Source organism: Sceloporus occidentalis, unplaced genomic scaffold (genome assembly GCF_023333645.1).
Source record: "Sceloporus occidentalis isolate IW3139 unplaced genomic scaffold, rSceOcc1.0.p SCAF_3, whole genome shotgun sequence".
NCBI classification, from domain to species: Eukaryota; Metazoa; Chordata; class Lepidosauria; order Squamata; family Phrynosomatidae; genus Sceloporus; species Sceloporus occidentalis.
This window is the reverse complement of record NW_028316983.1, coordinates 7,871,341-7,881,672: the sequence shown is the minus strand read 5'-3', so window position 1 is coordinate 7,881,672 and position 10,332 is coordinate 7,871,341. Positions and strand designations below refer to the sequence as shown.

At 46.5% G+C, this 10,332-nt stretch overlaps 1 protein-coding gene across 1 annotated transcript in view; it reads left to right on the top strand.

The window, feature by feature from the left end:
* Positions 1–2,239: 2,239 nt before the first annotated feature.
* Positions 2,240–10,332, top strand: part of RGS19 (regulator of G protein signaling 19) — a 76,426-nt gene continuing 68,333 nt past the window's right edge. The window contains exon 1 of the mRNA XM_089513582.1: positions 2,240–2,393. The gene's annotated coding sequence lies outside the window, so the exon portion shown is untranslated. The remainder of the gene's footprint in view (positions 2,394–10,332) is intronic.

Below are 10,332 nucleotides of genomic sequence, written 5' to 3'. Positions count from 1 at the left end.
GAATGATATAGCAGGGAAAGAACCTACTGGTCATCCAGTCTGCCCCCCCCCCCTTGCCAAAGCAGAAATCCACAGCTAAACAGTGGGGCAGTGAATCCACCATGCGCTCAGTTCTAATTTTAAAGATGCTGTCCATGGTTCTCAATTTATATTGAGGATGACATCCAGCACCTTAGAAAGTGACCTTTATGGTTTAGACTAAAAAATGGAGTAAGTCCTTCACTCCACGGATGTGGGGTCACCATCACTGGAGATGGGCTAAGTCTGGATTTGTGGCGATGGCTAAGGAGACATTCCCCATCTCTTATGATTCCATATACTTGTGTGTGTGTATGACTCAAGAGAACAGGGTTCGAATCCCTGCTCAGCCATGAAACTAACTGGGTGTCCCTGGGCACGTCACACTCTCAGCTTCCGAGGATGGCAATGGCAAACCCCTTAAGAAACTTCCCAAGAAAACCTGATCACAGGTTCGCCTTGGGGGGTCACCGTAAGTTGGAAATGACAGACAGACAGAGTGCTTGTGTGCTTTCAAAATCTGGTAACCTTCAGGGTACTACAAGACCCTTATATATATGTGTGTGTGTAAATGTATACTCTCTCTCTCTCTCTCTCTCTCACACACACACACACACACACTAAGGGTCTTGTAGTACCTTCAAGGTTACCAAATTTGTCAACTATCTCTGCTGCAAAAGCACTGGAGGGAAAATTGGTCTCCCAGGAGCCATAAAGAGACATTCGCTTTATAAAAGACCTGCTTACACTGGAGATGAAGGCTACTGAAATGGATGTGTGCCGCCATGCTTCAACAAGGCTTCAACATTTGGAGGCCTTAGCTTTGAGAGCATGACCTATGGGGACTGTCAGGATGAGCCCCTACTCCATGGCCCTTGTTCTAGCCTGATGACTCTAACCACTCCACCTCTTGCACCTGCCTGCCAATCTCAACTCTGGACTTGCCAGTTGTTAATTGCCGTCGCGTGGATCTCGACCCACAATGGTGACCCTATGGATGAGACATCTCCAGGCTCCCCTGTCCTCTCCTGCTCTGCCCAGCTCCTGCAAACTCATAGTCTCTTTAATAAAGTCCATCCATCCAGCATGTGACCTTCCCCTACTTCCCTCCACCTTTTCCAAAACCTGCCACTTTTGCCCTTCAAACAGCAGAGTGATTCCTGTGGACCCATGTCCAAGGCTTCCTAAACCAAGGCCCCAACCAGGTAAGAGCCGTTCCATTGCCACTACCCACGATTTCCCCAGCTAAACCCAAATATACCCTTCTAGTGGCAATGGCAACACACTTCACCCATGCTCAGAGGCACAATTGCCCTGCAAAATCATCATCATCCCAGCAGTGCTCTACCCTGGGCATGGACAACTGGTTCTGCAGTTTTTTTGTGGGTTTTTTGGGCGAAACATCAGGAATAAACTCTTCCAGAACTTGGCCACATAGTCCAAAAAACCCACAAAAAAACTATGGATGCTGGCCATGAAAGCTTCGACTTTGCAAACTGGTTCTGCCTCTAACCCAGATGAAACTGTGGGGGAAATGAATGGCACTTGCACATGGCAGAGAACAGTGCATAGCCATGCACAGGTTGCACATGAGGTTTTGGGGGGGGGGAGGAAAGAAAAATGTGTCCCCCTTGAGCTGGGGGAGGAGAAGATGCATAGCAGGGGTGAACCTTTCCAATCCATTTGCACACACACATACACCCAGAGAGCCTTATTTGTCTTTTTGTGGCTGTTCCAGTCCCTGCTTTCCTTAGGCTGCAGTTGCTGCTTTGCATGCATCCATGCAGAGATGCATGCAAGGAAAGCCAAGGAGCAAGGAGCTGAAGGTGTGTGTGTGTGTGTGTGTGAGAGAGAGAGAGAGAGAGAGAGAGAGAGAGAGAGAGAGAGATGCAGCCTCCCAAGTGCAACGGATCCTTTCCCTTTTTCCATCCCAAAGATCTTGCACAAATAAACGAAGAAGCCAGCGAGGAGGGAGCCCCGGAGGAGGCGAGCGGACGCCGGGGGCTGGCTGCTGCTGCTGCTGCTGCTGCTGCTGCTGGGGCTTTGACGCGAGGAAGTGCAAAACAGCCGTGGCTTTAGGAAGTCAATCGCTGGGGCTGGGGGGCGCGTGCGCAGTGGAGGAGACCCTGCCAGCCAGGAGCCTCCTTCCCTTTTTTAAAAAGGACAAGAAATCTACCTCTCTCTCTCTCTCTCTCGGCTTCTCAACCCCCCCCCCCTTTTTTTTCCCCGGGTCCTTTGCAAAGGCAGCAGCTGCTTGCCAAAAAAAGATATTACATTACATTAAAAATCAAGGAAGCCCCCCTTTCGGAAAAGGAGGAGGGGGCGGCAAGCAAGACGGATGTGCTGCAAGCAGCGGAGCCTCGGATGCCCGGAACGTGAGTCAAAAGCCCTGCTCTGGTTTTGTGGCATTTGGAGGGGGTTTTGCCAAAGGTGTCTTTGCAGGAGACCATTGCAAAGCTCGGGGGCAAAAAGGGGGGCAGAGGGGTTGCACCCAGGAGGGGGGTGGGATGAAGGGGTGGAATCGGAGCTGACTTTGCCCAAAGAATCACAGCAGCCCCTTCTTCTTTCCTGGGGGCACCCCCTCCCTGCCCTTGGGCTCTTCCTCCGCTTCCTTGGCCCTCTTGCCAACCGCTCTGCCCCTCTCGCCTTCTGGGCTAAGCTTGGCTCAAACGGGCCTTTCCCAAACCCTGAGCTGAAAGGAAAATGGCTTTTTTAAAATGCCAAGTCGGGAGGAGAAGGAAACCCGGGGCATGCATCAAGTGGGCACCGGGCGATGGCATTGCAAGGGGCGAGAAGAAGGAGCAGAAGCAGCACTGGGAGGGCAAGAGAGAGAAGCCTTGCGGGATGGCCAGCATTGAAAGGCAGTTGAAGGGGGCTGGCGGTGGGGTCTTGCGATGCCCTCCTCCGGCTGGGTTTTCATGCCAGCCATGTGCCAGGCGGTTGGGCAAAGTGAGGGGAAGCCCAGGGAGGAAGAAACCCCCGGGGAAGAAGGGAAGGAGGCATGGCATCGCCATTGGCATGGCTTTGCCCCGGCAGGCTGGCTGCCCTCTGGCGCCCTGGAACCAAATGCCTTGCAAGACGGCCAGTGAGTTGGTGCCATGTCATGCCACTTTCCCTTCCCAAATGCCATGCCTCTTCTTCTGCCAAGCCATGCATGCCATGCCACCTTCCCTTCCCAATCCTCCTCCTCCTTCTTCTGCCAAGCCATGCCACCTTCCCTTCCCAACCCAGCTTCTTCTTCCTCTTCTGCCAAGCCATGCATGCCATGCCATGCCACCTTCCCTTCCCAAGTCTCATCCTCCTCTTCTTGCAAGCCATGCCATCTTTCCTTCCCAATTCATCTTCATCTTTGTCTTCTGACAAGCCATGCATTCATGCCACCTTCCCTTCCCAAGTCCTCTTCTTCTTCCTCTTTTCCTTTTCTTCTTCCTTTTTCTATCATGCCATATCATGCCACCTTCCTTTCCCAAGCCTTCTCTTCCTCCTCGTCTGTCTTCCATGCCATGCATGCCATACCAACTTCCCTTCCCAAGTTCTCTTTTCCTTCTTCTCCATCTCTTTCTCCTCCTTCTTCTTCCAAGCCATGCCACACCATGCCATGCCACCCCTTCCCAAGCCTCCTCCTGTTCCTTCTTCTTTTGCCATGAGATGTCACCTTCCCTTCTCAAGTCCTTTTCTTCTTATTTTTCTTATTTTCTTATTATTTATTTACGGTATTTATATTTATTTATTTTTCTTGTGCCATGTCATACATACCATGCCATGCCATATTCCCTTCCCAAGTCATCGTTGTATTCTTCTCCTTCTCCTCCTCCTCCTTCTTCTGCCAAGCCATGCCATGCCATGCATGCCATGCCACCATCCCTTCCCAAACTCTCTTCTTTTTCATCTTCAGCCAAGCCATCCATTCATGCCATGCCATGCCATGCCACCTTTCCTTCCCAAGCCCTCTTCCTTCTCCTCTGAAGCCTTCCCTTTCCCCCTCAATTTTATTTTTAAGACATCAGCAATTGTTTAGTGTGTGTTTAGGCAAGAGATATATAAAATATATGATACCGTATCCAGAAGATAAGAGGTGGCTTTGGGAGAATGCCAGCCAAGGCCTGGCACCTTCCCCCCCCCCCCAGAAGAAAATGCCAGGGATCTACTGCCTCTGGCTATGGAGGGGGCCAAATACATACAGGGTGGACCCCCTCCGCCCCAAAAAAGGTGGCTATATGCTTAACAGCTAATAATGCTGCAATCCCCCCCCCAAAAAAAATGCCATTTGTAACTGTGATTAAAGTACTATTATAACATTTATTCTACAACATAAATGTATTAGCTTAGCTTTTAAATCATCGCCAGAGCTATGATCATCTGTTAAAGGGTGCATACATTTTGAGGACACCCTGTGTGCGTGTGTGTGTGTGTGTGTGTGTATGGGTAGATGTGTATAGATAAATTTATATACACACACACAAACTCTCTCTCTCTCTATATATATATATATACACACACACACACACACACACAAGTACACACATATATATCTATATATCTACACACACACACACACGTGTGTACATATTTAGATATATATGTATGTATATATCTATCATCTATACGCATGTGCATGTGTATGCGTGTGTGGCTATATCTGTTGGATCTATACACATAGAGAAATACAAGGTATATACAGATACACACAGACACATACTTACATACACACGTGTAGATGTAGATGTGGGTATGGGTATATCTATCTTATCTATGCACACACACAAATACACAATCTCTCTCTCTCTCTGTGTATATTATATACACACACACACACACACACACACACACACATGCATGGTTCATGTGTGTATATATATCTGTCTTATCTATACCCCCACATACGCAAACGGACCCAGGTATGTGTGTAAGTATGCTTGTGTGTGTGTGCATTTATGAGGATCCTGTCTTTTCCAGGCTCCCGCCTTGCATTCTCTCCTCCGCCATGTCATCCATTTTGCCACTGGGCCCCTCTGGTTCTGTGCTCTGCATCCTGAGGGAGTCCCTGCCCTGCAGGCTTTCCTTGCCCTGCTTTGCTGCACGTCCTCCCATCCATCCCTCCATCCTCAGTGCTGTAGGAAGCAGTGGTCCTGCCTGCAGTTGGGGAGGGAAGAGGAGGAGAAAGTCCCTGCAAGGGTTTCCTCTCTGCAGCATCCACTGGGTGTGGGATTCCCCTCCCTCCCTGCCTCCTCCTCTTCTTGATGCTTCCCTTTGGAGGGCACCCAGGGCCTTGCCTTCCCTCCCCACCCTGGAGCATTGGTATCCTCCCCCCTGGAGCAAGGGAATCCCTGGCACCCAGGCTCTTGCCAGCCCAGCAGATCCTGCCTTTTGCAGGCAGAGGAAATATGGCGCAGGCGGGGATATGGATGGGGGGGGGGGTGTTTGAAGTCTAGGATTTCCCTTCCTCTCCCTCCCTCCTTTTCTGGCGCTTCCTTGCAGAGAGAGGAACTCCATTTCCCTAGGAAGAGGTTCGCCTTGGCTTCGGTCTTCCCCAGCTGCATTGCTCCTGAAAGCCTCCTGCATTGTGTACGCGCTTTCAAGCTGGTTATCTGCAGCTTATGGCCACCCCACGAATGTCACAGGGTTTTCTTAGGCAAGGAATCCACAGAGGTGGTTTGGCCTCTGAAATAGAGGGGACAGAACCTGGGATGCTTTGGTGGACTCCCATGGAAGGACTAACAAGGGCTGACCCTGTTTAGCTTCCAGGATCAGATGCAGTCGGCTGATTTCATAAGGTTTTCCTAAGCAAGGAATCATCAGAGGTGGTTTTGCTAGTTCCTTCCTATGAAATATAGCCTACAGCTCCTGGGATTTGTCATTGGTCTCCCATGCTAGTGCTAACCAGGGCTGATCCTGCTTTGTTTTCAAGATCAGACAGGAGCTGGCGCCTTTGGGGTATTTAGACATATGTGCATATGTACCTTCAAGTCACCTGTCAACTTAGGGCAACCCTATGAATTTCATAGGGTTTTCTTAGGCAGGGAATCCTCAGAGTTGGCTTTGCCAGTTACTTCTTCTGAAATACGGCCTACAGCAATTGGTATTTGTTGGTACTATACTAACTACTAACTAAATATAGTTTAATATAGTTGGTACTATACTAACTAAATACTAACCAGGGCTGACCCTGCTTAGCTTTCAAGATCAGATGCAATTGGGTGATTTCATAAGATTTGTTTAAGCAAGGAATCCTCAAGAGGTGATTTTGCCAGTTCCTTCCTTTGAAATACAGCTACAGCCCCTGGGATTCCTTGGTCTCCCATCCAACTAACTAACCAGGGCTGACCCTGCTTAGTTTCCAAGATCAGAGGAGATCTGGTGCCTTCCATAAGCTTCCTCTACTTCAGTGCTGGATGCTTATCTTCTATAGGCATGGTTTCACCAGGCAGAAACCCCCAGGCTGTATCCTTGGCATATCAGGCATTCAAAAACAGTGGGAGGCACCCCACAAAAAAAAGCAGCTTTGGTGGGGGAAAAACACAACCTTGCTGTGATTCTTAGAATCAGAGCCACCACAAACCATCTTCATACATACATACCCATTATGTCTTATTTTGGAAGCTGGGTGGGATCAGGCCTGGTTCCTTCTTGGATGGGTGACCACCAGAAATGGCCAGGTAGCAATGGGAAAGAGGCCTACCAGAAAGCAATGGGAGGCATTGCTACCAATCCAAGTTGACCATGGCTGGTGTCACACTTCTGAATTAATTCAGTTTGACACTTCTTCAACTGCCATGTTATGCAATCCTGGAATTTGTAGTTTGGTGAGGCACCAGAACTCTGACAGAGAAGGCTAAATATCTCACAAAACTATAGATCCCAGAATCACATAGCATTGAGCTATGACAGTTAAAGCGGTGTCATACTGTATTAATTCTGCAGTGTAGATGCAGCCCATCTTGGGCTAGAAGGGCCAATAGTTTGCCAGCTTTCTGTGTTCTTCCGCAAGATATATTATTCCAAATACTGCTTTCTGTGGCTCCCAAGGCTGATAAATCACTATTCCACTTTGAATGTACCATTTTCATCTGATTTCATAACCTAAAGCAGGGGCAGGTCTGGTTTATGATTTGATGGGAGTCCTCTAGGGAATACCAGGGATCTCTAGTTCAGCCTAGGTTATATCCTAGACGGCGGCTGCCAATCTGAGTTGGGCTTGGTATTGAGACAGGTTCCTAAGCAGGCAGCACTAGACTGGATGAATTTTGTTTAATTTAGTTGGACCATGTTTGCCATCCATTTCTTGTTTCTTGAGCACTTTCAAATGTGCATATTAAAAGTACAATGGCAATATTAAGGATTTTAAGGGCAAAGATTTTTATTTTATTTTTAATCATGGGACATCCTTCCAATGTAGATTGTTGCTACAGCTATGCTACCGATTTAGAGATCAGAAACATAGCTGTGTTAGTCTGGAATATCAACATGCAAAGGGATCTTGTAGCACCTTTGAGACTAACTATGCAAAAGAAGTTGTAGCATAAGCTTCTGTAGAGTTGGTCTACTTCCTCAGATGCATGGAGTGAACTGGTGCCCAGGAATAACCTTTATAATCAGACTGTTGTGGTTTGACCATTGGACTACAACTCCGGAGACTAGGGTTCGATTCCCAGCTTGGCCCTGAAACTCACTAGGTGATCTTGGGGTAAGTCACATGCTCTCAGCCTTAGGGGAAGGCAGTGGCAAACCTCTTCTGAACAAATCTTACCAAGAAAACCCCATGATAGGTTTGTGTTAGGGTCTCCATAAATCAGAAGGACTTGAACAAATCTTGCCAAGAAAACTCCATGATATATTTGCCTTGTGGTCTCCATACTCAGAAGGACTTGGCCTCACACAGAAGCAGCAGCAGTAGCAACAACAACAACAGCAATGAATAGCCATAGAAATACAAAATTTATAGGTGTGATGATGGGGTGGCATGTTCAGTTTTAACTATAATGTACAAAGGCAGGAAAAAAGATGTTGCCTAAGGGCAAGGTAGATCGATGACCATATGCATGGGGGAAGCAGTTTCGAATGTGATGTGTGTCCAGAATGGCAACCAGAAAGAAGATGTGGCTAAGAGCATCTTCATGAGGTTACGGTGTTAACCAGTGTTATAATATGTGTAGTGTGCCAGGAAGCCACAGATTTAGAGAATTTCAGATAGATTGGACTAAAGAAGCATAATTTTTCATAGTACAATGGGCCCTTGGTATCCATGGAGGTTTGGTTTCAGGACCCTCATGGATACCAAGATCCATGGATGTTCAAGTCCCATTATAAAACGGTGTAGTGCAATGGTGTCCATATATAAAATGGCAAAATCAAGGTTTGGTTTTTGGAATTTATATATATGTTTTGAATATTTTCTAGCTGTGGGTGCTTGAATCACTGGATAAGAATCTGTGGATATGGAAGTCTGAATGTATGGTGTTTTCTAGCTGTTTCTAAACCCACTCGTTCTATAATTTTGAGGGAGGCTGTTTATAGCAGTTTCTTGGATCTGCACCAGAGTTCTTCCAAGAGTTGCTTTAAAAAATAAAGCAGGGTGTACTTTATGAAGTTGAAGGCTTTTGTGGCTGGCATCCATAGTTTTTTGTGGGTTTTTCGGGTTGTGTGGCGATGTTCTAGAGGAGGTTATTCCTGACGTTTCGCCAGCATCTGTGGCTGGCATCTTCAGAGAAATCTTCTTCCCTGAAGATGCCAGCCACAGATGCTGGCAAAACGTCAGAAACAAACTCTTCTAGAATATGGCCACATAGCCCAAAAAACCCACAAAAAACTAAGGTGTACTTTGTTGGGGTGGCTCTGTGGTTTGAAAGGTAAATGTTCTCTTTTTTATTATTATTTTTAAAAACAGTGTTACACTGCAAAAGTGCACTGATGCTTTATAACTCAAAAAAAGAAAGAGGGAGAGACAGGGATACATTTTGTTCAATATGGGCCCAAACAGACATGCCAAAATAAAGCTACTTTGGGTCACTTTGGAAGTGTGCTGTTTAAATGACGCATATGTCCTAAGAGGCCGGACACTGCGCCAAAGCTACGCTCCAGCTTTGGCGCAGCTTCTGGCCTCTTAAGATGCGTGTGTCATTTAAACAACATACCGCCAAAGTGACCCAAAGTAGCTTTATTTTGGCCTGTCTGTTCGGGCCCTAAGTCTCAGAATTCAAAAGATGAGTGAGAATAAAATGTTGCAGATGGTGCCAGGAATTGCTAGGAAATTGTCCAGGAGAACAACAAAAAAGTATATATTTAAAAACCCTCAAAACAACAACAACAACTATTGCGACATCCTAGCATATTTGTCCTATCTAGAGGAGCCCAGAAAGTGATTTGTGTATGGGTGTTTAGATAGGTCAAAAGTTATGGTGGGATTTTGAATTTCCTTATTCCTGGTTGCTGCTACACTGCAGAAATAAAGCAGTTTGACCCCACTTTAACTTTTTTGGCTCAGTGCTACAGAATTCTCAGGTTTGCAGTTTTGTGAGATACTTAGCTTTTCCTATCACAGAGCTTTGGTGCCCCACCAAACTACAAATCCGAAAGGTAGGTAATGGGACAGACCTCTACCTGAGACTTTGCAGAGCAGCTGTCAGTCGGAGGAAATAGAGCCTAATTCGATAGACCAGTCATCTAACTCGGTCAGCATAAACCAGTTTTGTGTTTTCAGATAACGTTTTGTTGTTGTTGTTGTTGTTGTTGTTGTTGCTCAACAGGAACTGATGATTTCCGAAGATTTGGGCACGTTGAGCCATTCTTGTGAACTCTTTTTATTGGTGTATGCCTTGCAACTTTCCTGATTTGATACACTTTTGAGATTTAGGTGTGTGTATGTGTGTGTTTTAAAGTTCCAGACATTGTTAACTTTATCATTTTGAACTGAAAAACTTCAGATTGCAAACTGGGGACTGTCCATTTTACTTCAGCGTGGTGTGTGTGTGTGTGTGTACGCGTGTGCCTGTGTGTGTGCATGCTTTACTTTAATATATACTCTCTGTGTGTGTGTGCGCACGCGCGTGTATGCAGAGCAGTAAATTTAGTGAGAATGCGATAATTAAAAGGTGGTTTATAAAGGTATATGAAAAATGGCTAAGAATGTACAAACAGTTTGAATCAACCTGATAACAGCAGGTGAAAGAAAGAAGACAGCGATAAACCATATCACAGTCAGGGGTGGGTAGTAGTTACATCTCCCCATGAATCTTCAAACTATCACATCTGTTTGTTCTGCATGGGATTCTTGATAAATATCTAGATCCTTTCTTGTGGATGTTTATGTCCAAATGT